A 21484-nucleotide genomic window follows, 5' to 3' on the forward strand; every position below is an offset into this window, starting at 1 on the left:
CTTGTTCCAAGGGGACCCGCGGCAGAGGGCCGTGTCGCTCTCCTGCAGGACGGCAACTGATGAAGGAGCAGCTCCTTCCTGGTGGAGGAAGGGTAGGGCAGAAAGGGCCCCAGAAGGGCCCGAGAGCTGCCGGAAGGCGGGGGCGGGCTCTGAATGTGATGTACAGCTTCAATTAGAGCAGGGAGCAGCGGGCGCTCTCAGAGATGGCTCCTCCGTGCCTCGCTCAGGACGAGCTGGGTCTGTTGGTGGTCCGCAAACACACCCGGTGTCTTGTGTTCAAGGTGCTCCAGTGACCTGCAGTATCACAAATCTAGGGCTCTTTAGCACAGCGAAGGCTGCCAGGCTGGTTTCCTACTGCTCCTGTGTGAGTAAAGCAAAACTCAGTTTTCCAACGTAGTCTTCATTAAAAAAAAAACACAAAATGTAAGTTTCCCCACCTGTTCTCATCTCTGATCCTCTATTTCACATGAATGGCCTCTCCATTCAGCAAGCTCCCTCGAGTTTGAGATCCTTAAGCGTCTCCAACACGCCACATTCTGCCGCTTAGAATACAAATTAATTTTTTAAACCTTCCCCCTGGATTGTTTTACATTGAAACCCATAAATCTTAACGTCAGATCGTGCATATTTTCTCTTGTTTAACACCTTTGGGCATTATTCTTACGGCACAAGAATTCTCAAATAGATCAGATTCCTGGCTCAGGCAGACACAAAAGCCCCCGTCCCTGGGCATCGGAGGCCCAGCCTGCTTACCTCAGCCAGCAGCCCTGTCCTTGGCATCGGCCCCTCGGCACAGGCAGCAGGGGGACTTCTTGTCTGCAAGGCCCAGGGTCCCTCCAGCAGGACCCTGTGCTCCCACAGCACAGCACGCCCAGGAACATGGTCTGATGGAGATTCACGGCAAGGTGCCTGGTCCTCAAAAGTGCAGCCCTTAAGAAACTCCTCATTTTCTCCAGTTATTTCCAGGCTAAGCATACGTGTTAAATAAAAATGTCTCCCTGAAATAGGCTACTGTGTCCGGACCTTCACTTCTCCTGCAGAGAGACGCCTGTGTGACCTGGAATCCGGGTAAGAAAACAGGGCCAGCACCTGACACTGAGCGCCCCACTCCCCAGGACCCCGCCAGAGCCCCCTCTGCTCCCGTGGAGACAGGGACGGCTGTGCACTACTCCCACCGTGTTCCCCGCCCCCCCGCACATGAGTCAATTCAACAACTTCAGGTGTTTGCCCAGGTAAGAGGAGCAGAGATCTCAAGAGGATTCTGCTTCCAATCTCACAAAAAATCCTAAAGCAAAGAGAGATCCTTCTCCTGCAGCTGTGAGGAGTTGCATGCCATCCTTCCTCACCTCTGGCTGCTGCCCATGGAAGGAGCAGACTCAAACTTTGGTTGTGTGTGTGTTTTGGGTGCTGAGATCTGCCCGTGGCTTGAGCTGCTAAGCACACGTTCTAACACGGAGCAGCACTCCAGCCCCTCGGCCCAACCGCGATGATCTTCGGCCTCGGCTGGGGGGCAGGACGGTCCTCGGCTGGGGGCAGGACGGTCCTTGGAGGGCTTGAGGCTGGCTCTGAGCCCCAGGGGATGGGCATGGTGTCTGGTCCACTCCAGCTGTGAGCATGTGCAGCATGGCCTTGGAGCAGTGGGATGGCCCATGAGAAGACGTCGCTGCTCTTACACACCCTGCGGAACTTTAGCTCTCGAGTTTTATAAATATTGGGATTTATTGAACAAACTGAAATAGTGTTCTACTAGAAAAATTCCCCCCAAAATCAGAGATGTTAAAAACAATATAACATGGATCGTAAATGTCTGTGTGAATATCATGTTCATGCACACACATGAATACAGATTCATTCACACAAACAGAAGTGAATACACAGATGCGTAACCACACACACAGACACCCTGCGGAGGTTAACAGCGAACAGCTTGACGTGCTAAGTCCAAGTCTGTGCTGCAGAGATCTGCCCACCCAGGGGAGGGAGGCCCGTAGGCCCAGTCACCGGCAGAAAGCCTCTGGGTTGGGTGTCACCTGCAGCCTTGTCCATCAGGTGCCAGCTGAGCGGGCTGCCAGGCCCAGAGAAGGCCATACACCAGGGGACCTGTGGCTGCACAGAAAGCCCTTGGGTCCTCCAGCATGGACAGTGAGTGCTCAGGAGCCGTGGGCAGCCAGCACTGTTAGTGACGGCTCTGAGGCCCCATGCGGACCACCAGCCTGGACTAACGTCAGTGAATGAAAGCCCCCTTCTCATACCCCGCTCACCTGTACAAACGCTCTGCAGTGACGATCGTACAGCCCCAGGCAGGCTCACGTGCAAAGCCCCGGCCCCACAACTGCAGACAGGACAGGAAGAAGCAGGGGGAGCAGGTGGGGGCTGCTCCTGGCGGCTCAGGTCCTGCCCATCAGTAGGGCGACAGAGGCACAAGAGGACCCGAGGCCGCGCACAGACACTGTGCCCCACGCGTGAGCCACCCTCTGAGCCCTCTGCTGCCCGGGCCTCTAGATGCCCGTGGCAGAGACATGACTTCCTTCTGCCCCGGCCTTTGGTAGCAGAGGCCGGGAGACCCTGGTAAGACGACGCTCCAGGGGAAGGGGCAGAGACCCGCCGCAGAGCCGGACGCAGCCTTGCGTTCGCCCACACCTCGGAAGGGCTTTTCCTGGGAGATGGTTGAGTTAGGCAGCTCAGGCTGGTGTGTGTGGACGTATAAAGTCCAACACGACCACAGACTGCAAGGACAGAGACCGAGAACCTGCGGCTGGGGGTGTGGAGAGACTCCCCAAGGGCATGGCGGGCGGTCAGCTTGTCACAGACTGGCCCAAGCTCTCTGTAAGGATCCGCTGTGTGTGAACCTTAAAGTGCCAGTTGCATTCTTGCACACTGAAGGAAAATCGTGTTCTCGTCACAGCAGGAGAGAGTCTCGCTTCCCAGCAGTGTGGCAGCAGGACTGGTCCTGGGGGCGCTGCTTCAGGACAGCCGAGCAGTGGGGCTTTAACCCGGGGACCCGAGGAGCGCCTCCCAGGGCAGAGACCTGGGCCTCCCAGGGCTGCCTGGCGCCCAGTGACGGGGCATGCTCAGATGTCCGCTGGGCGGTGGTTCTGGACACAGAAGCCCCAGCTGTGAACGCCTGTGTTTCTGGGTGGCTGGTCTCCATGGGAGGCCTCTGTGGTCTGGGGACCTGGAGCAGGTGGGGGCTGCAGAGGCAGAGCTGAGACCCACCCGCCGGCTCTGGCTTCTGATCCACGGGGACAGCAGGCCGTCTACAAGCCAAGCAGTTCACCTTCAGGCAGATCATCTGTGGCTTCAATAATTAACCCAACTCTTTATAAAAGATGGTCAGAAGCCAGTGACTGAGTGGTTTAAAATAGCTGTCTTACTCAACTTTAAATCAGAGTTCAGTGTTTGGACGGGACAAGTGAGGATATGAATGTTCTAATGATAGGTTAGAATATGGCAGGTGCTGGGGAGGAGGACGGTGCCTGTGTTCCCAGCGGGCCCCGTGTGGTTCTTCTCTGGAGGGGACAGGGTCAGGAGATGAGGGCCCTGCTGGGCCAGGTCAGCGTTGCCACAGGCCACCCTCCTGAGCCCTGGGTGGTACGGGTGGGGGCTGCTGTTTGCATTACCCTTTGTCATCCTTCCTGAGCCCCGCCAGCCCTGGACTTCAATTGCCTTGCAATCCTCTTTTTATTATCATCCTTCCAGTTTTATTAGGTGCCTGTCACTGGACTCCTCCGTGGCCAGAATGCCGACATCCCAGGTAATTTGTGGCCAGCATCTCCCCACCGTGGACGGGCCTGCCCAGCTCTCCTCCTGTCCTGGGAGATGGGTGCAGATGCTGGGAGACTGGGTGCAGCCACAGAGTCAGACCCAGACGCTCCTGGACTTCTTCGGCTGGCAGGGTCTGCTGACCACAGGGCCTTGCAGGAGTGGAGACCAGGAGGATTGGAGTTCACGAGAGTCTGGAGACCAGGTGGGGCCCAGGGCATGAGCTTGGTGTCACAGCTACGCAGTGTCCGCTGCAGTGAGAAAGGGCAACAGCTCTGCCTCTCCTCGTTGTCCTTGTCACAGGGGCCCATGACTGCACAGAGAACACGGCAGGGGTGTGAGGCGGAGTGCTCCCTGGCCAGGGAAAGGACACGTCCAGTATCCCCAGCCAGCGAGGAGTAGGCACAGGTCTCCATGGTTAGTGCCCAGCTGCAACTGAGACCAGGGCCCCTGTGAGCGGCTGCTGCCCCAGTCCAAGGCTGTGTCCAGGCCCAGCTGGGAGCAGTCAGCTGCAGGCTGGAGCTGAGGCTTGGTGGGGACGGGATTCTGTGGGACAGGAATATGGAATCCGGAACAGGCCATCAGGCCACAGCCACCGTGTCCCAGGGACACACGCGAGCCTGGCCCACACAGTACTGAGGCCTGCTGTGCCTCCTGCTCATGCAGACGAGTCCAGGCCTTGCTCCTCTCCACGCGGTGTCCCTGTGGCTGTCACTTTTGCAGCCTGAGGAGTGACAGGAAAGCTGCACATGCTCCTTGTCCTTCCCCACGTGTGGAGGACAGTTCCCGCTGAAGGTCTCGGCAACCTCAGCAGAAGCCGTTTGCCCCGTGGAGAACGTCCACCTTCCCCATGGAGGCGCTGGCCCACGCCCGCTGCCAGCAGGGGCATTCTTGCCTTTGGGCCATTATTCGTGAATCAAGAGAACAAGCATGGGGCCCTGGTGGTGGAGGCCCAGGGGTGCAGTGGTGACCGGTGTGAGGGTGGTGTGCACTGCGTGGGTGCGCTGGACGGAGGGGTGACGCACCGTCACCTTAGAACAGAGCTTACTGGAGAACTTCTGCTGGTCGTTCCTTCCAGTGTTTCAGACGTGTTGGCCACGGCCGATGAGACCTCGGGAGGAGGGACGCAGGTCAGGGGTGCTGTGTGGCACCAGCAGGACCTGGAGCAGGAGGGCCCTGAGGGCCGGGATCACAGGCGTGACCCTGCCGACGCCCAGTGAACGACCCTGCACAGGGACAGGGACAGCAGCGGCTCCTGCTCCCCAGGGCCTGGGACGTGCCAAGCACTTTACAGGATCTCGCTCAACCCCACACCCACCCTGGGAGGGAGACACCAAGACACACAGAGCCGGGTGGGGTCAGGTTGCTACCCTGAAGACCAAGCTGACCAGCACCCAGGCAGGAAGCACTCAGGAGCTGGAGGAAGCACCACAGGACACAGGTCGTGTGCTCCCTGAAGTCCTGGAGTGTGGGTACAGGTGGGTCACCCCCTGCACCTCTGAGAGGGACGAGGGCTGGGGAGGCCCCTCCTGCTGAACAGCCGCAAAACTCTGCAAGGGGAAGGGGCCGAGGGGGCGGCTGTGGGGGACTGTGGGAGCGTCCGCCTGCAGCTGACTCCAGATCAAAGTCCTGGGGCAACCTGAAGTCCTGACCTGTCCAATACCAGGCTCCGTGGGCCTTCCCGAGGGCTGTGCAGGCCGGAGCATCCCCAGGCTGCTCTGCAGTTCCAGATGCCGAGGGCACAGGGTACCACATGGGGTTCCCAGGACACCCTCCACGCCTGCAGTCTCAACCTGCATGACCTTCTGCACGCTGGGAACTTCCGCCAGCTCCCTGCTGGGCACAAGACGTTGTGGCCACACACGGAACAGCCACCTTGTCACCCTGAGACACGTACTGGGAAGACAGAGGTCTCCACACAGCGGAGGAGGAGAGGAAGCTCCCAAAGAAGCCTGGAACGGAGCCCTGGGGGGCGGCCCTGCGTACCTCCTGCATGCGGCCAGACAGTTTTGTGCAGCTAAGCAAGTGGAGGACCAGAAACAGCGACCTGAGCAGCCCCAAGGAGAAGCATCTGACCGTGGCCAGGGAAGCAGGGGGACCTGGCGGTGCTTCCCGTGTCACCCAAGGGCTCCCCTGACACCCAGGAAGAAATCACCAAAACCTGGTCTTGCCTGGAAATTTCTACAGCAGCTGCGTTCAGGTGTTTGAACTGTCAGGGTTTTTAATCACTGCAAAGAAAACTCTATTATTGATCTAAAATTCAATGGGAAAAACAGAGCACAAAGATTTCAAACAGTTTCTGTAAACCCTCGTCCAGTGTTTTCCTGAGAGAGCAGTAAAAATCAAGGAGAGCCGAGGTTCCAAAACCAACAGCTCTGGTTCCAGAGGCCCCAGTGGGTGGATGAACCGTCCCTCCATCCACTCCAGGGGCCGCAGCTCCAGAGCACAGGGTCACACTCCCCTCCCAGACCTGCAGGCGGCCAGCTTCGGTCTCCCTCCCAGTCCTTCATCATCCACTGGGTGTCCCCAAGGCTCCTGGGTCACAAACCCATGTGCCTCCCAGCCCCCAGCAAGTTTCAACCTGCAGAAGAAATCCCCAGGTGGCCTGCCCAGGCCCCTGGTTTATTTCCATGACAAAGACTGACCTGTACCCACAGAAGGCCTAGAACTGCCATGGAAATCCCTGTTAACCACTCCCACAGCACCCCAGGAAGAACAGGGTGTCTGCAGAGTTCCACTGCAGAACCCAGGCTTGTACGAAAACCCACTAAGGAGGTTCCCAAGACAAAATCCGCACGGGAGGTTCCCAAGACACAAAATTCACATCGTAGGTCCGTAAGACATAAAGTCCATGCAGTAGATTTGAATTGCTTCCTCTGTTCTGCAGGGACAGACCCTGGTATTTCCTGGTGTTCACATACCTGAACTGATCCGCGGGATCTGATCTTTAATTCTGAAGTGGGAGCTGTCCATTCAGCACTGCCTGGAGGGAAGGTGTCCAGCCGTGCAGGTGCCCTTGGATCTGTGAATCCCATGAATCAGCCCCACTTGGTAAGAAACGGCACCCAGCATGTGTAAGCACACGTGTGTGGGCACACTGAGGGTGAAAGATGTACAAATCATTTCCTGGTACCGATACCCACTCAAATACTGTCAGGACAAAGGAATGTTGATCACGATGCTCAACGGGTACCCTAGAAAACCCATAGATTGGAGGTGCTGTCGTGGACAGAATATCATCAAAACATGGGGGTGTGAGCATAAAGGGTGTGAAAGTAGGAGTTTATAGGACAGAAACATACTAAGGATGCTAGGATTCTCAAGGACAACGTGTATTTTAACCATCTATCATTTTCCTGTTACTTTGGTGAGATATTTATAATATTTAAACAAAATGTAATTGGGATGTGTTTCACAAAATATTCAGTTTTTAAGAGAGTTTCTATCAGTTTTCTTCCAGCTACAAATTCACCCACCCCAATCCCTTTCCAGTGTATCCCATGGGATATATTGTAGTTCCTCTGATACAATGCGGGTGACCACTGGGATTTCTTGAACTCGGGACCTTGGACATGCCAGGCAAGCACCTACCCATGAGCTGTATCCCTGATCGTTTTTATTTCTCATTTTGAGACAGGGGCTTGCTGAGTCGCCCAGGCTGGCCTTGCACTTGGGGTCCTCCTACCTCAGGCTTCCAAGCCCCTGGGGTCAGAGGTCCACACCACCTTGCCCGGCTGGATTATCGGTTCTATAATATAGAACTTAAAGCTGCACTTGGCCTGATTCTAAGGCAAGTAAGGTATTTTGAATTCAAACTCTTGCTAAGACTCAAGGCACAAAAAGGTCTTAAATGATGTCCCATGTATCAATAAACCTGAATCAAGTTAAAACAAACAGAAAGAAGAGCCTGTCCTAAGCAGGAATCCAGTGTGAGGCAGGCTGCAGGCCTGGTGGGGTCAAGACGCTGCTTCTTTCTCTGTGGGTTCTCTTGTCCTCGCTCTCGTGGGTGGCGATTTGTCCCCAGGTGCCCTCCTTCTCGGCACGGGGGACATGCCGTTTAAAATTGGAAAACGACCATCGAAATACTCATCGGAGTATCCACATGCTGGATCTTCAAAGCTGTTCAGAACCAGAGTCTCACGTTTGCACCAGGACTGGACCAGATCCCGCCTGACACCCTGGCTGACCTGTTTGGAGTTGGCTTTCTTTAACGATGGTCACGGTTGAAGATCTTTTTATATTTTTATTAGTCATTCAATTGGGTCCTCTCTCATTGTGGCGAGGTTGCTGGCTTACCAGAGGCTGAGCGGCCCTTGGCGGTGGGATCAGGAGTTCTCTATCTCCCCTGGGTGGAGACCACTTTCAGGGTGGTACTGGGGTGGAGACCCTCAGGTTCACAGCACTACAGGGGCTCTTCCATTTCCACCCCATTTCTCCCCTTTCTGCTCCTCCCCACTTCAAGACAGTGTTGCCACCCTACCTTCCTCACCCACGATGCCCCAGGCTTGCAGCCCTGGGAACACATGGCAGCTGCGCTCTCCCAGGGCCTTTGCACACGCTGCCTGCTCTTGTAATCCTCTCCCAGGCCCTCAGCCAGCCGCTTCTCACCTGTCTTCCAACTCTTTGGGAGCTGGCCCCCAGAGGAGGTCACGGTTATCTCTTACCACAAGACTTTGCTTAGTTCTCCTGGTACTGGTCACAATGACCCAACCCAGCGATTCTAGAAACTATGTTGTGAAAACGGCCATTTCGCATGTTTACTCTATTGCAACTGATCACCCTAGAAGGTGGAGGAGCGCCATGAGCCCAAGGGTCTGGGCCACGGAGTTTGTGAAACATCTGCTTTGTGCCTGGAGAACTTCTAAGCCTCCACGGGAATGGAGGAATGGAAAGGGGCCTCCCTGCAGCCCAGTGGGAGAGATGACAAGGTCAGGGCTTCTCCCACCACATGACGGACAGAAGAAGGTGGTGGTGATCCACAGTCCCCCGTCCACCCCCAGAGGAAAAGTGTGACCCCGGGCGGTGGCACTGGACAGCAGCCCCTCTAGCTGCAGCGCCGTCCCCTCGCGCCGTGAGGACTCACCTGGCTCAGGGAGCACCGCCTGCGTGTTCGTCCACACCAGGTGTCTCCACGGCGATCCGAGGCTGCAAACCACCCCTCCCCTGCCACGGAGAGCAGGCCGTCAACACAAGAAGCAGGGGACCTGAGCCACCCAGGGGAGAAGCCCACAGCGCAGCCAGATCTGAGGGCCAACGCGGGGGCCACCACCCTGAGTCATCACCACGTCACTGTCCCTACTCACACCAGGCTGGCCCTCGTCCCACCGCCACCTCCCGCTGCTCCCAGGCGTGGGGAGACCACCTGCAGAGCAAGGAGAGCTGGCAGGACCCCAGGCTCCACAGCGAGGGAGGGCAGCACCTCGCTCCCTGCACCCGACTCAGCAGCCAGTGCTGCTCCTGGGTCCTGTCACCCCCGGGTCTGGGCCTCTCTGCGGCACCTGCACCGCAGTCCGCAGAGCGCTCCGTCTGTCTGTGAAACACAAATCTTCCCAGCAGCCCGGCTCTCCTCACATGGCCTCCCGAGGGGAAGCTGCTCATGGCTTAGACGCCACCCGCTCGGGGGTCCCCCATTTCTCACTTGCCACGTGCCCCCTCACAGGGGAAGCGCACTCTACTTTCAGTTCAGTGAACAGCTTTTGAGTGGAGGCCGCTTTTCTGTTTGTCTTCCTCTTTCCTGACACCTCAGGAGGGCCAGCACAGGGATCAACAGTCAGTGGCCCACGTGGCAGGGGACGGGGTCTGAGGGCTGAGTGACAGCTCTGCTCTGCGGGGCGCCTGCAGGGCAGGGATCCTCGCGGGCAGCGGCTCCCGTTCAGCCACTTAGCAGTGAGTAAACACCATATTTCAGGAAACCAGCTTTCTGAGGCTTTCCTATCAAGAAAGCGTTTCCCAGTAATGGTCGATAATCACCTCATACGTTTGGGCAAATGGAGTCTGTCTTTGTGAGGGAGACGGTCCTGAGATACGGATGGCGTCCCATTGGATTCACTGTCCGAGCCTTGAAGAAAGGGAATGGATACCATGCCACGTTTAATCTTGCGTGAAACAGAAAGGTCAAACTGTCAGCATTAACGCCGAAGCGCCGTGTCGCCGTGGAGCCGCTTCTGATGATACGGACGCACCCACGGGCCCCTTCCCCACGAGGCAGGTCATTGGAGGGCAGGGCCAGACGTTGTGTTCACATCCGCGACGTGCCCAGCCCACGCAGCAACGAGGGGGGCCAGGCCCTGGCTGTGGGTGTGCGTGAAAAGGCTCCCATCTCGGAGACGTTTTAGAGACATCTGTTTTCCATCTCGGCGCCTGGATGAGACCTCGACCCTGAATTGTTTTTTTGGGGTTGACCTGTGGGAATTTATTCATGAATCAGGCTGTGATGAGGGCCAGCCCGAAAGGTGTGGCTTTCTCATTAATTTCTGAATGTTTCATATAGTCGAGCAGAAAATTGGTCCTTTCAAAAGCCCATCTGAGGGGAATTGGCTTTTATGAAAACTCATCAGCAGGTGCTGATGGGGATTTTGCAGAAATGTACTCTTTTAAATCCAGACACACAGAAGGGGCTCCGTGGACTCCGTCGCTGGCTCTCTCCGCTGACCTGCACACGCAGATCCACAGCCGTGTGCTGCTGAGAACAGATCTCAGACCGCTCTCATTCCAGCGCCGACCCAGAGCCAGCCACATCCGACCGGGTGGGCGAAGGCACCGAGACCCATCGGAGTCCTAGGACAGAGGCACAGGGTCACCTCTGATTCCGGCCTCCACCCGCCTTCCCACCTGCTGTCCACACCCATCAGTTCTCTCTTCCAACAAACACCGCTGGGTCGCTGCTTCTCCCGAGCCCCGTCCTGGCTCCGGCCGTGTCCCCAGTCAGCACATGTCCTGAAAGGCTTCTGTCCTCAGGCTTCACCCTCTACCCCAGCCTCCGCAGAACCCCTGTCCCCAGAGCATGGGGACACTCCCACTCACTGCTCTGACTTCAAGTCCTCCCGGTTCCCTGGTACTCAGAACGATCCCCACTTGCTGGTCGCCCGCCCAGCCTCTGCTTCCCTGTCTCCCCTAATTTCCCAGAGAATCCACACCCCCACAGCCAGACTCTGAAGCTGCCCAGGGTCTTTCCTCTGTCACGACCCTGCCACGCCACAAGGCGGCGCCCAGAGCAGCTCTGGCCCTCCCCAGCAGGGCCTGGACATCGGCAATGACAGTCGTCCCCTGGTCCCTGCAGGGACTGGTCCCAGGACAGTGCCACGCCACAAGGCAGCGCCCAGAGCAGCTCTGGCCCTCCCCAGCAGGGCCTGGACATCCGCAATGACAGTCGTCCCCTGGTCCCTGCAGGGACTGGTCCCAGGACCCTGCCACACCACAAGGCAGCGCCCAGAGCAGCTCTGGCCCTCCCCAGCAGGGCCTGGACATCGGCAGTGACAGTCGTCCCCTGGTCCCTGCAGGGACTGGTCCCAGGACCCTGCCACACCACAAGGCAGCTCCCAGAGCAGCTCTGGCCCTCCCCAGCAGGGCCTGGACATCGGCAATGACAGTCGTCCCCTGGTCCCTGCAGGGACTGGTCCCAGGACCCTGCCACGCCACAAGGCGGCGCCCAGAGCAGCTCTGGCCCTCCCCAGCAGGGCCTGGACATCGGCAGTGACAGTCGTCCCCTGGTCCCTGCAGGGACTGGTCCCAGGACAGTGCCACGCCACAAGGCGGCGCCCAGAGCAGCTCTGGCCCTCCCCAGCAGGGCCTGGACATCGGCAATGACAGTCGTCCCCTGGTCCCTGCAGGGACTGGTCCCAGGACAGTGCCACGCCACAAGGCAGCGCCCAGAGCAGCTCTGGCCCTCCCCAGCAGGGCCTGGACATCTGCAACGACAGTCGTCCCCTGGTCCCTGCAGGGACTGGTCCCAGGACAGTGCCACGCCACAAGGCAGCGCCCAGAGCAGCTCTGGCCCTCCCCAGCAGGGCCTGGACATCTGCAACGACAGTCGTCCCCTGGTCCCTGCAGGGACTGGTCCCAGGACAGTGCCACACCACAAGGCAGCGCCCAGAGCAGCTCTGGCCCTCCCCAGCAGGGCCTGGACATCGGCAGTGACAGTCGTCCCCTGGTCCCTGCAGGGACTGGTCCCAGGACAGTGCCACGCCACAAGGCAGTGCCCAGAGCAGCTCTGGCCCTCCCCAGCAGGGCCTGGACATCGGCAGTGACAGTCGTCCCCTGGTCCCTGCAGGGACTGGTCCCAGGACAGTGCCACACCACAAGGCAGCGCCCAGAGCAGCTCTGGCCCTCCCCAGCAGGGCCTGGACATCGGCAGTGACAGTCGTCCCCTGGTCCCTGCAGGGACTGGTCCCAGGACACTGCCACGCCACAAGGCAGCGCCCAGAGCAGCTCTGGCCCTCCCCAGCAGGGCCTGGACATCGGCAATGACAGTCGTCCCCTGGTCCCTGCAGGGACTGGTCCCAGGACAGTGCCACACCACAAGGCAGCGCCCAGAGCAGCTCTGGCCCTCCCCAGCAGGGCCTGGACATCGGCAACGACAGTCGTCCCCTGGTCCCTGCAGGGACTGGTCCCAGGACCCCTGTGGATGCTCCAATCCCACGTGTCCACGGTGCAGTTCCCGTGAACAGCCGGGGCACGTCCTCTGCATTCTTCACGCCATCTTAGATGACCTGGACCACTGCTACCAGGTGACTGCTGTGCAGCTGCCTGTTCTACTGTGTTGTTCAGGAAATGATGATAAGAAAAATCCAGAATGTGCTCAACTAGATGCAATTTTAGAAAACCCTCTGACTGGTGTTGGCTGAATCTCAGCGATGGAGCCTCAGATATAGGGCCGAGTGTATTTGGGGATTCACCTTGCTCTTTCTTCTCTGTCCACCTCCCCCCCACGACCACCAGACAGTGCCAGCCTCCAGAAGGCCATCTTGGTGGCTCTCACACCTGTGTTCCACCAGCCCTCCACCCTTGTTTGTGGGATGAATATACGAACACACTACGACAGACACAGCTTTTATGGACAGAGGCTGCAAAAAACAATTTACATGAAGATCAGTTTCAGGGGGAAAACTGCCTGTTGTTGTTTTGTTTTCATGTTCTGGAAACATCGGCTTCCTTTTTTCTTCATTGGAAGATAAATGTGCAATTATATCTGATATTCATAAGGGGACAGGGAGGCGAACAGACGTCCTCTCCTACTGCCACCGTCAGCCTGCTCCTGTCTGTATATATGCTTTTATCTGCGAGTGGGTGAGCCAGACTTCTCTCTGGAGGGGAGCGGAACCTGCTGGAAGCTCTGCGATCTCTTTTGGCCACTTAAGTCACAAATGGAGCAGAGGTGTTAACTCGTCCCCAAGTGCCACATCTATTGCCAAAGAACCCGCAGGCTGGTTATGCCCACTGTGCACATTCAGCACACAAAACAAGGATCACAGGCTCGCAGAGCGTGAACGGGTTCTTGGCTGGCATCCTCAGACTCTCTACGACATCAAGACACAATGAGGAAGCCGGGAAGACTGTTTTATACCAAGGCACAGGGAGAAAAGGATCTCATGGCCACACGTACATTCCAAGTACACAAAATATTTTACAGTGAACTTTTATCTTAACTTCAAGTGCTGTTTTCGTGTTCTTCACTGGCTAAGGAAAATTCAGAAAGCCTGTCGAAAACACTGAACCAACCAACCGACCACCTTTGTACTCACCACGCTGACATACCTGACAAAGGGGTGAATTTCCTTCCATGTAACTTAAAAACTCAGCAAGCACGAATAGACTACAGACGTAGTGCAAACCTCAGGTAAATGTTGAATAAAACAACCGAGTTTGAAGGAAGCTTCTGAGCTCTAGGGATTGCAAGCTGTCTTGTCTGCAAGCAGAGATAGTTTGATGGCAGTTTTTATGAAATATCTTAAATGCACATAAATATCTTATCCTTCCCATAAGTCAGCATCAGACATGATGAGGGCCACAGACTCTGGGCAGCAGAGCAGTCTGCCCAGCCAAGCTTGGGCACTGGGGTGATCCCCAGCATGGGGGTCCTCCCAAAGCCTCTCTGGCTCACACTGAAGCCATCTGGTCATCAGCAGCAGAACATCCAACCAGGTGGGCTCAGAGGCCTGGCCAGGTGTCCTGGTGCATGCAGGGGTGCTACTCCGTTTTGGGTGAGCCTGGTCTGCAGGCACCATGTGCACCGTGCGCCTGGGGCCTGCACACGCACCCGTATGTGCACAAGTTGCACCGCCGCCTGCGTTCCGGATGGGAGCTCAGTCAGCAACCCTGAAAAGCCCCGTACTCCTGGAGGGGGAAGCAGGGAGGGTGCACCACGGCTGTTTCCAGAATCTGACGGTCCTCCCAGTTTGTTCAACCAGAGGACATGGGTACGGAAGCCAGCGAGTATCACAGCTAGGGAGGAACAGAGCACAGAGGCAGGGATCTGTCAGAGGGAGACCAACCAAGGGTACAGGGCATGCATCCAGGAGCCCCGGCAGAGGGACCACGGAGGCACCCACCGCTCTGTGGAACTGGCTCCCCAACACATCTCAGGATGGAGGCGTGGCAGGGGCTGAAGGAGAGGGTAGGGCACCTGGCTCCAGGTCCCAGGGCGGCTGTGGGAAGAGGGGGAGTGGGGTCCCAGTGCCCCAGCGCCAGCACACACACCCCCGTGCACACAGACGCACACAGAGGCAGATCCAGCCCTCTGTCCTGCACACTCAGGCAGCCGGCACAGAATGCCACAGAGCTGTCCTCTCCCAAGCAACAGAGGCCCAGGCCTCACCTCCTCACCTCTGTTCTGGAGGCTGGAGGGCCACCAGGGGGTCCAGCAGGGCAGCTGCACAGGGCTTGCTGCTGAGCCGTCCCCTCATCACACATGGCACACACGGGGTCCCTTTTATCAGGACACCGATGCCACTTATGATCACACCCCCAAGACCCACCTGCTGTCCACAGGGGTGTCACATTCGCCAGCAAACTGCGGCTCTCTGCAGGAGACAAGCAGGCCCCCGACGGTCACGGGAGGAACACAAGTTACCCTGGAGGGCGCCTTGGAGAAAAGGATCAATCCCCTCTCACCATAAGACCTGTAAGAACAGGGTCCAGTGAGAACCGGTCAGCAGGGCCAAAGTGACCCAGAATGACCTAGAATGGTCCTGGCAGCGGGGACTTGAAAGCCGGTCAGTCAAGAGGTAGACCAGGGCGGGACTCTCTGGGCCCAGTAAAACCAGAGGCAGGAGAGGCGCACTGTGTCCCTCCTGAGAAGACCCTGTCTCTGCTTTGAACGTCCCCGCCCCCCTTTCCCCTGGTGAGAACGTGAAACTCCCGTGGTCCATTTTCAGAGTTTGGTACTTAGCCACTGTGGGCCGTGGGAGGCAGTGGAGATCCAGGGATCTCAGTGTCCTCTCTCGGTGTCCGGGGAGGGGCCAGTGGACCACACAGACCACCCCTGCTGGTGGGCACAGTGTTGACAAACCGTCTTGGAAATGAGGCAGGACAGAGGATTGAGAAGCAGGCAGGAAGGAGACGTCCAGGAAGGACCAGGAAGGAGGGCCTCAGTTCACAAGTCCCGCACGCCCCCCCAGGCTGCCATGGAGTCTGCAGGTCACCGTGGGGCAGAGGCATGAGCACAGTGGAGTCCCCTTGTCACGAGGGTCCCGCGTCTCACACAGACGTGACTGCTCCCTGCAGCAGCTCCCAGCTCCCTTCAGTCACAGCGGGCCCGCCTACCGCCATCCCTCACCCTGGCAAACACCTCTCTCGCCAGCTCTGCCAGCGTGGTTCCCTGGATCTCCATCAATGAAACCAGGCTCCGGGGGCCCGCGAGGGGGGCCTGGTGACCCAGCCCGCCCGGCTCTGGCTGTGCTTGTCCTGGCTGCAGGGCGACCCGCCACGCGGACGGCAATGCTGTTCAGTCCTCGCCCACCGAGGGGCGCTCTGTCTGCCTCGATGATTTGTATCTCATTTTCCCTCCTCTTCCTAGTTTCATAAAGTGGGAGACTGGTGATTCTCAGGCTCCTCGTCATTCCTAATGCCATGAATTAGTTAAGAGTATGCTGTTCAGTGTCAAGATATGTGCGATTTTCCTGTTCTTCTGTGGTGGGTTTTGGCTTTCAGGGCACACTCAAGTGACTTCAGGTCTCGCCAGTGGCTTGGCCCAGACTGCAGCCTACGCAGGAACTCGTCTGTGGAGGCTTGAACGGAGACACATCCTGCTGTGACCTGTGCCTGTGCCAACCAGCCCCTCTGCTCAGGCCTGGGGGTGGCTCTCCTGGGGGTGGCATGGCTGTCCACGCCGGCTCTGTCCGTGTCCCTCTAACTCCTCTTTTGGTTCTGTGGGTTTTGCCCGTGTCCTCTGGGGCACTGCCATCTGGTATTCACACAGTCAGCGTCCCCGCGTCTTTTGGTGGGCACTTTCACGTGAGTCATGCCCCTCTCTGTGCTTGTGAGGTTTCTGAGGTTCAACGTCTGTTCTATCTGGGATCAGCACCATGGTTCCTGCTTTGTTTTACTCAGAGCAGCTTCTGGGCACATAAGTCCCATGCAGAAGACCTGCCCTGCTCACGTGCACGCCCGAGTGATGCCACAGAGCCGTGCCGCTGTGCAACCAGGAGCTCTGTCCCGTGGCAGGACGTCGCATTGGGAGCTGCACAGCCGTCCCCCAGTCCCTGTCCTCCCTTCATGCCACCGCAGGCCTCACCACCCGCCTCCTGTCTCCACGGCTGGGCCTGCCCTGCACCTTCCTGTGAGTGGAATCACGAGGTCCTCTCCACTGCTCCTTCTGCTCAGCTGCTGTGCATGAGCCTTGCCCTGCAGGACTGAGCCCAGTAGCCCACTCCCCCAGGGGAGCTTGCTCCCCCATCAGCCACCCCATGGCGTATCCATCCATTCACCCACCCGTGGTCGGACGTGTGAGCTGTCTGCTGGCTGTCGTGAGTAAAGCCTCTGTGTACGTTAAAGAGCTCCTGTGCACGTCTCCATCGCTCAGGGTCATATGTGGATTCTGGTGGCATTTGGAGGAACTCCAAACTGTTCTCCACAGTGGCCTTGCGACTGCACAGTGCCATCCGTGGTGCACCAAGTTCTCGGTTCCGTGTGGCCCCGGCCCCTGCTACTCTCTGACAGCTCTCTTAGTGGGAGTGGGAGGACCCTCACGCAGACTTGACCTGCAGAGTCTGAACGGCTAACGAGGTTGAGCGCGTGTTCATCGGCTCATGGCGTGTCTTCCTTGGAGAACCCTGTCTTCAAATCTTCTCGTTTTTTAAAACCGGGTTTTGTGTTGAGTTGTAAGAGTGTGTATTCTACCCCATTCACGATTCGCAGACATTTCCTTCTATTTATGGATCGTGTTTCTTTATTTTTGATGGTGTCTTCTGAAGTGCAAGGTTTACATTTTGGTCACGTGCGATTCAAGTGTTCTATCTTTTGTGGCTTTGGCATCTGCTTTTGGGGTCAGACTGAAGAGACCACTGCTGACTCAAGGACACAAAGATTCACTCCTGTGTTCTCCTAAGAGTTTTACAGTTTCAGCTCTTAGATTTGGGGCTATCATCCATTTTCAAAAAACTTTTTCATTGGTTTTCATGAGTCCTCCACGGCAGTAGAATGCACGTTGAGACATCACGTATAATGGAGCAGGACTCCTCATTCTTCTGATTGGGCATGATGTAGGACCACAGCTCTACGGCTACAATCCATTTTGAGTCACTTTTGTACGTGGGGTGATCCGTGTTGCCTAGGAATCTCTGTTTTTACGTCCACCCTACCTGGTGTCGTGATCCAGTGAGCTCCTGATACACAGAGCATAGCGGGGCCCTATTTCAGTTCCTCTGCAAGCCTCTGCCTCCTCTGCGTGTGTGCAGGCCGTTTGTTCTCAGTGTCCATCTGGCGCACTGGGGCTTCCACGCACCGCTGCTCCGCCCACTGTCTGATGTGTTGCCTGTTGCTGCGTCCTCCTGCCCGGGTCTCTGTGGGCGGTGGGAACACTTCAGGACTGCCCTTCTCCTGATGCTTCCGTGTGCCTCTTCCAGCCCTCTCTGGGTCTCCACACCACACAGTGACTCCCCGCAGTCCACGGCCACCTCTCGACGTTGAAGGGCGGGACTCGGACTCCCCTGGACAGCTCATCACGCTCCTGGTTGGACTCTGTCTAGACCCCTGCCCTCTGCAAACACCGAGATCCGCGTCAGGCCTCGCCACGACGACGTTCCATCTCTTCCCCGTTGCTCTTCCTGCCTGGTGTGTCGCGCTTCCTCTTCTGCCCTCTCCTCCTGGGCAGAGCGGCCCTCACCCCTCTTGGTGCCCAGCCACTCCGTCCCCTTTAGTGTCTGGGCCTGGAGGGGTCACGGGTCGTGGGCCTGGCTGAGGGAGCTCCCTGGACTCGCCTGCCGCGGCTTCCCGGGAATCTGCTCTGGCTGCGGCTCTCCTCTGCAGCAGATCCTCCTCTCCTCTAACCGCTTCTCAGCTCTCTTGGTCCTTCTTTGGAGTCTGGCCATGGCGGGCTCTGGCGGGGATTCTGTGGGTCTGCCCCATCTCTAGGTGTCCATCTCTTATCAGAGTTGGGAACCTTCAGCTTTTGTTTCTTTGGACACTTTCCCGTCTTCTTTGACTTCTCATCTTGGACTCTCGGGTGATGGATGTGAGATTTTTTTCTTTCATCGTCTCTGAGTATATTTCTTAATCGTAGAGCTCCATCGCACTGTATGACACACGTGTGTGTGTACACGCTATACGTGCTCACGGCATGCACATAAACTCACAGTTAGGGATGCACAGTGACTTACTCGCAGCATGGATGACACAAATGATGTATGAAGGGACACGACCAAGCATGGGTACTGTGCACCATCTGACAGACGTGGCCCCTCACAGACATGGCGTCCACCTTCCTGTGGCTGCACTTGACTTGTCCTCCCCGTCTGCTGTGAATCTGTCCACTTGGGGCTTTGCTCCCGCCCCAGATGCTCCAGGTTCTTGGTGTTGCCCCTCGGTGCTGCGGCTTCCCTCTCCGTGTTCCTGGTGGGTTCCTGGGAGCTCAGGGGCACATTCCAGGAGTCGCTGCACCTCCCAGCCAGGTGGTTCTCCCAGTGCCGGCCAGTTCTCCCAGGGCCAGGTGGTTCTCCCAGTGCCGGCCAGTTCTCCCAGGGCCAGGTGGTTCTCCCAGTGCCAGGCGGTTCTCCCGGTGCCAGGTGGTTCTCCCAGGGCCAGGCGGTTCTCCCAGTGCCAGGTGGTTCTCCCAGTGCCAGGTGGTTCTCCTGGTGCCAGGTGGTTCTCCCAGGGCCAGGCGGTTCTCCCAGTGCCAGGTGGTTCTCCCAGTGCCGGGCAGTTCTCCCAGGGCCAGGTGGTTCTCCTGGTGCCAGGTGGTTCTCCCAGGGCCAGGCGGTTCTCCCAGTGCCAGGTGGTTCTCCCAGTGCCGGGCAGTTTTCCCAGGGCCAGGTGGTTCTCCCGGTGCCAGGTGGTTCTCCCAGTGCCGGCCAGTTCTCCCAGGGCCAGGTGGTTCTCCCAGTGCCGGCCAGTTCTCCCAGGGCCAGGTGGTTCTCCCGGTGCCAGGTGGTTCTCCCAGGGCCAGGTGGTTCTCCCGGTGCCAGGTGGTTCTCCCAGCCAGGTGGTTCTCCCAGGGCCAGGCGGTTCTCCCGGTGCCGGGTGGTTCTCCCGGTGGTTCTCCCAGGGCCAGGTGGTTCTCCCAGGGCCAGGCAGTGCTGGCCTCTTCCTAGCTGCGCTGGGCCCTCTGGGTCTTGTTGGGGTGAGTCGACTGAACGCTGGCCCTGGGGAGGTTGTCTAGTGAGATGGGGGTGCCGCCTGGTCTGTGTGGCGCCCCAGGGCACTGCTCCGGCAGGGGAAGGGAGGTGGCGCGATGGCTGCCCGGGTGGTCCCCTCTGTGGGCACGGGGTGGGGGGAAGAGCCAGGGCGTCTCCTGTGGCGTGTGGCTGAAGGGGCCCCTTCACGTCTAAATGTGCTTTCCCTGTGCGGCCTCCCTGGTCCTCTGGCTGGAGAAGAAGCTTTAGCTTTACCCGAGGATGGCTTTACGCCCGACTTTACCCGAGGATGGCTTCTCCGTCTGAGTCTGGGGTACTGGGGAACTCATCATCCTGTCCTGCTGGATCTGAGGGCCTGGTTCTCCTTCCTCTGCCTTTCAGGGCCTGGGTTTGGCTGCTCTGTAGGCATCGTCTCGTCCCGCTGAGACGGGAAGTTCCCATCCAGGAAACCCTGGAAGCCTGAAGTTCGGGTCCTCTCTGGCGGACGTGGTGGGAGCTGTTATTCCATGATCTCGGGAGAATCCACTCCCTCCCTCCAAGTTCCTCTGGGGCCACCGAGCAGCCATCCCACCACAGGATGTCCTGCAAAAAGGCACGCTCACCTTCCTTCCAGAGATCCAAGGCCACCCTTCGCCTAGTCAGAAGCCAGTAACCAGCTCGGGACATCTTGGGTCTGTCCCCAGCTCCCTCCAGCGTGGCTTTGTCCCTCCCTCTGTGCTGGTGTGCTATGGCCGTCCTGGTCCACTGGCTCCCAATGGCAACACTCTGCTCTCTGATGAGTCTTGTGGCTGATGTGACCCTGTGACGTTACGAATGAGCCACACACAGCAACCCGCAAGGCACCAGGTCCTGAGGACGAGGTGTATACCTTGGGCTCCCGCAGGAGACAGCATGAGCGGTGCACATGGGTGACTCCAGCAGGGTTCGCTTTATAGGAACTATTTACAGAAAAACCTACAGAAAACCATTTTTAAAAGGTGGCGCTGCAAGGATGAGGGAGCAGGCCCTTCCCACACCCAGAGCCGGGGCCCAGGGAGACATTCTCCTTGAGCATAGCGGACACGGAGGCCATGCCCACCTCAGAGGCCAGGGACTAGTTCCCTGGCCCCGCTGTCCTTCTGTTTCCTCTTCGTGTCTCCCCGGGTCAGACCTGTGAAGAAGCCAGAGGACGAAGAAGCCCTGGGGCAGGAGGAGGCCGAGAGGCGCCACATTCAGCCGAGGAGGCTCACTTGCTGGCGTCCAGGGACAAACCTGGCAGATGAGCAGGTGGCCGTGAGAGCACGTGGGTCAAGAATCCAGATAAAACACTGGGACCAACGTGGTGGAGTTATGGAAGTGGACAGCCACCGTTCTCCCAGAAATCAGTGAGGATGAAACCCTGGAGACCCCTCCAGGTAGTGATCACATGCCGGAAGTGCCAGGCAACCAGGCTCAGGGCTGCGGGTCCTCCCTGAGGGACTTACCAGGCAGAAACCCCTTCGGGCCCCGTGAGACGTGTTCCCAGGGGGCTGCCGTGGAGAAGCCTTACCTCAGGGCTGCGGTCAAGATGGGAAGGAAACCTCTGAGCACAGCGGCCGGGGCTGACAGTGGGAGGTCGCCAGCCGCCAGCAGGCTTGGGGACTCCGGGGACTCCGACGTCACTGAGCACATGCAGCCGCCACCCACCCAGAGCTGGCGATGCTGATGCTCAGGGGGACGCGGAAACTCTCAGCACCTCCTGGCAGATCTGAGAGCATATGGACAAGCCAGACTGGCTCTTGGAGTCACTAACTGGAGTTAAATGACTTCGTTTCGAGAGCGGGGCTTCCTCGTCCCAGGGACTGTCTCCCGTGAGCAGACAGATGGTGCTGTGCCGGCTCCCGCAGGCTCTGGGTGGAGACGTCACACTCGCCTATTATCGCCCACTGAAGGTCCACGCACACTCCTGATGAGACCCG

At 58.1% G+C, this 21484-nt stretch overlaps 1 long non-coding RNA gene across 1 annotated transcript; it reads right to left on the reverse strand.

Annotated features, from left to right (window-relative positions):
• Positions 1–6: 6 nt before the first annotated feature.
• On the reverse strand, positions 7–19112 carry LOC120891409 (uncharacterized). The gene is made up of 3 exons (XR_013431398.1): positions 754–19112; positions 438–542; positions 7–360 (listed from the first exon to the last, which is right to left on the reverse strand). It is a non-coding gene; the product is annotated as an uncharacterized LOC120891409 (long non-coding RNA).
• Between the last annotated feature and the right edge of the window lie 2372 nt (positions 19113–21484).

The sequence above is a fragment of the Ictidomys tridecemlineatus genome, chromosome 16, assembly GCF_052094955.1.
Source record: "Ictidomys tridecemlineatus isolate mIctTri1 chromosome 16, mIctTri1.hap1, whole genome shotgun sequence".
Lineage (NCBI taxonomy): Eukaryota > Metazoa > Chordata > Mammalia > Rodentia > Sciuridae > Ictidomys > Ictidomys tridecemlineatus.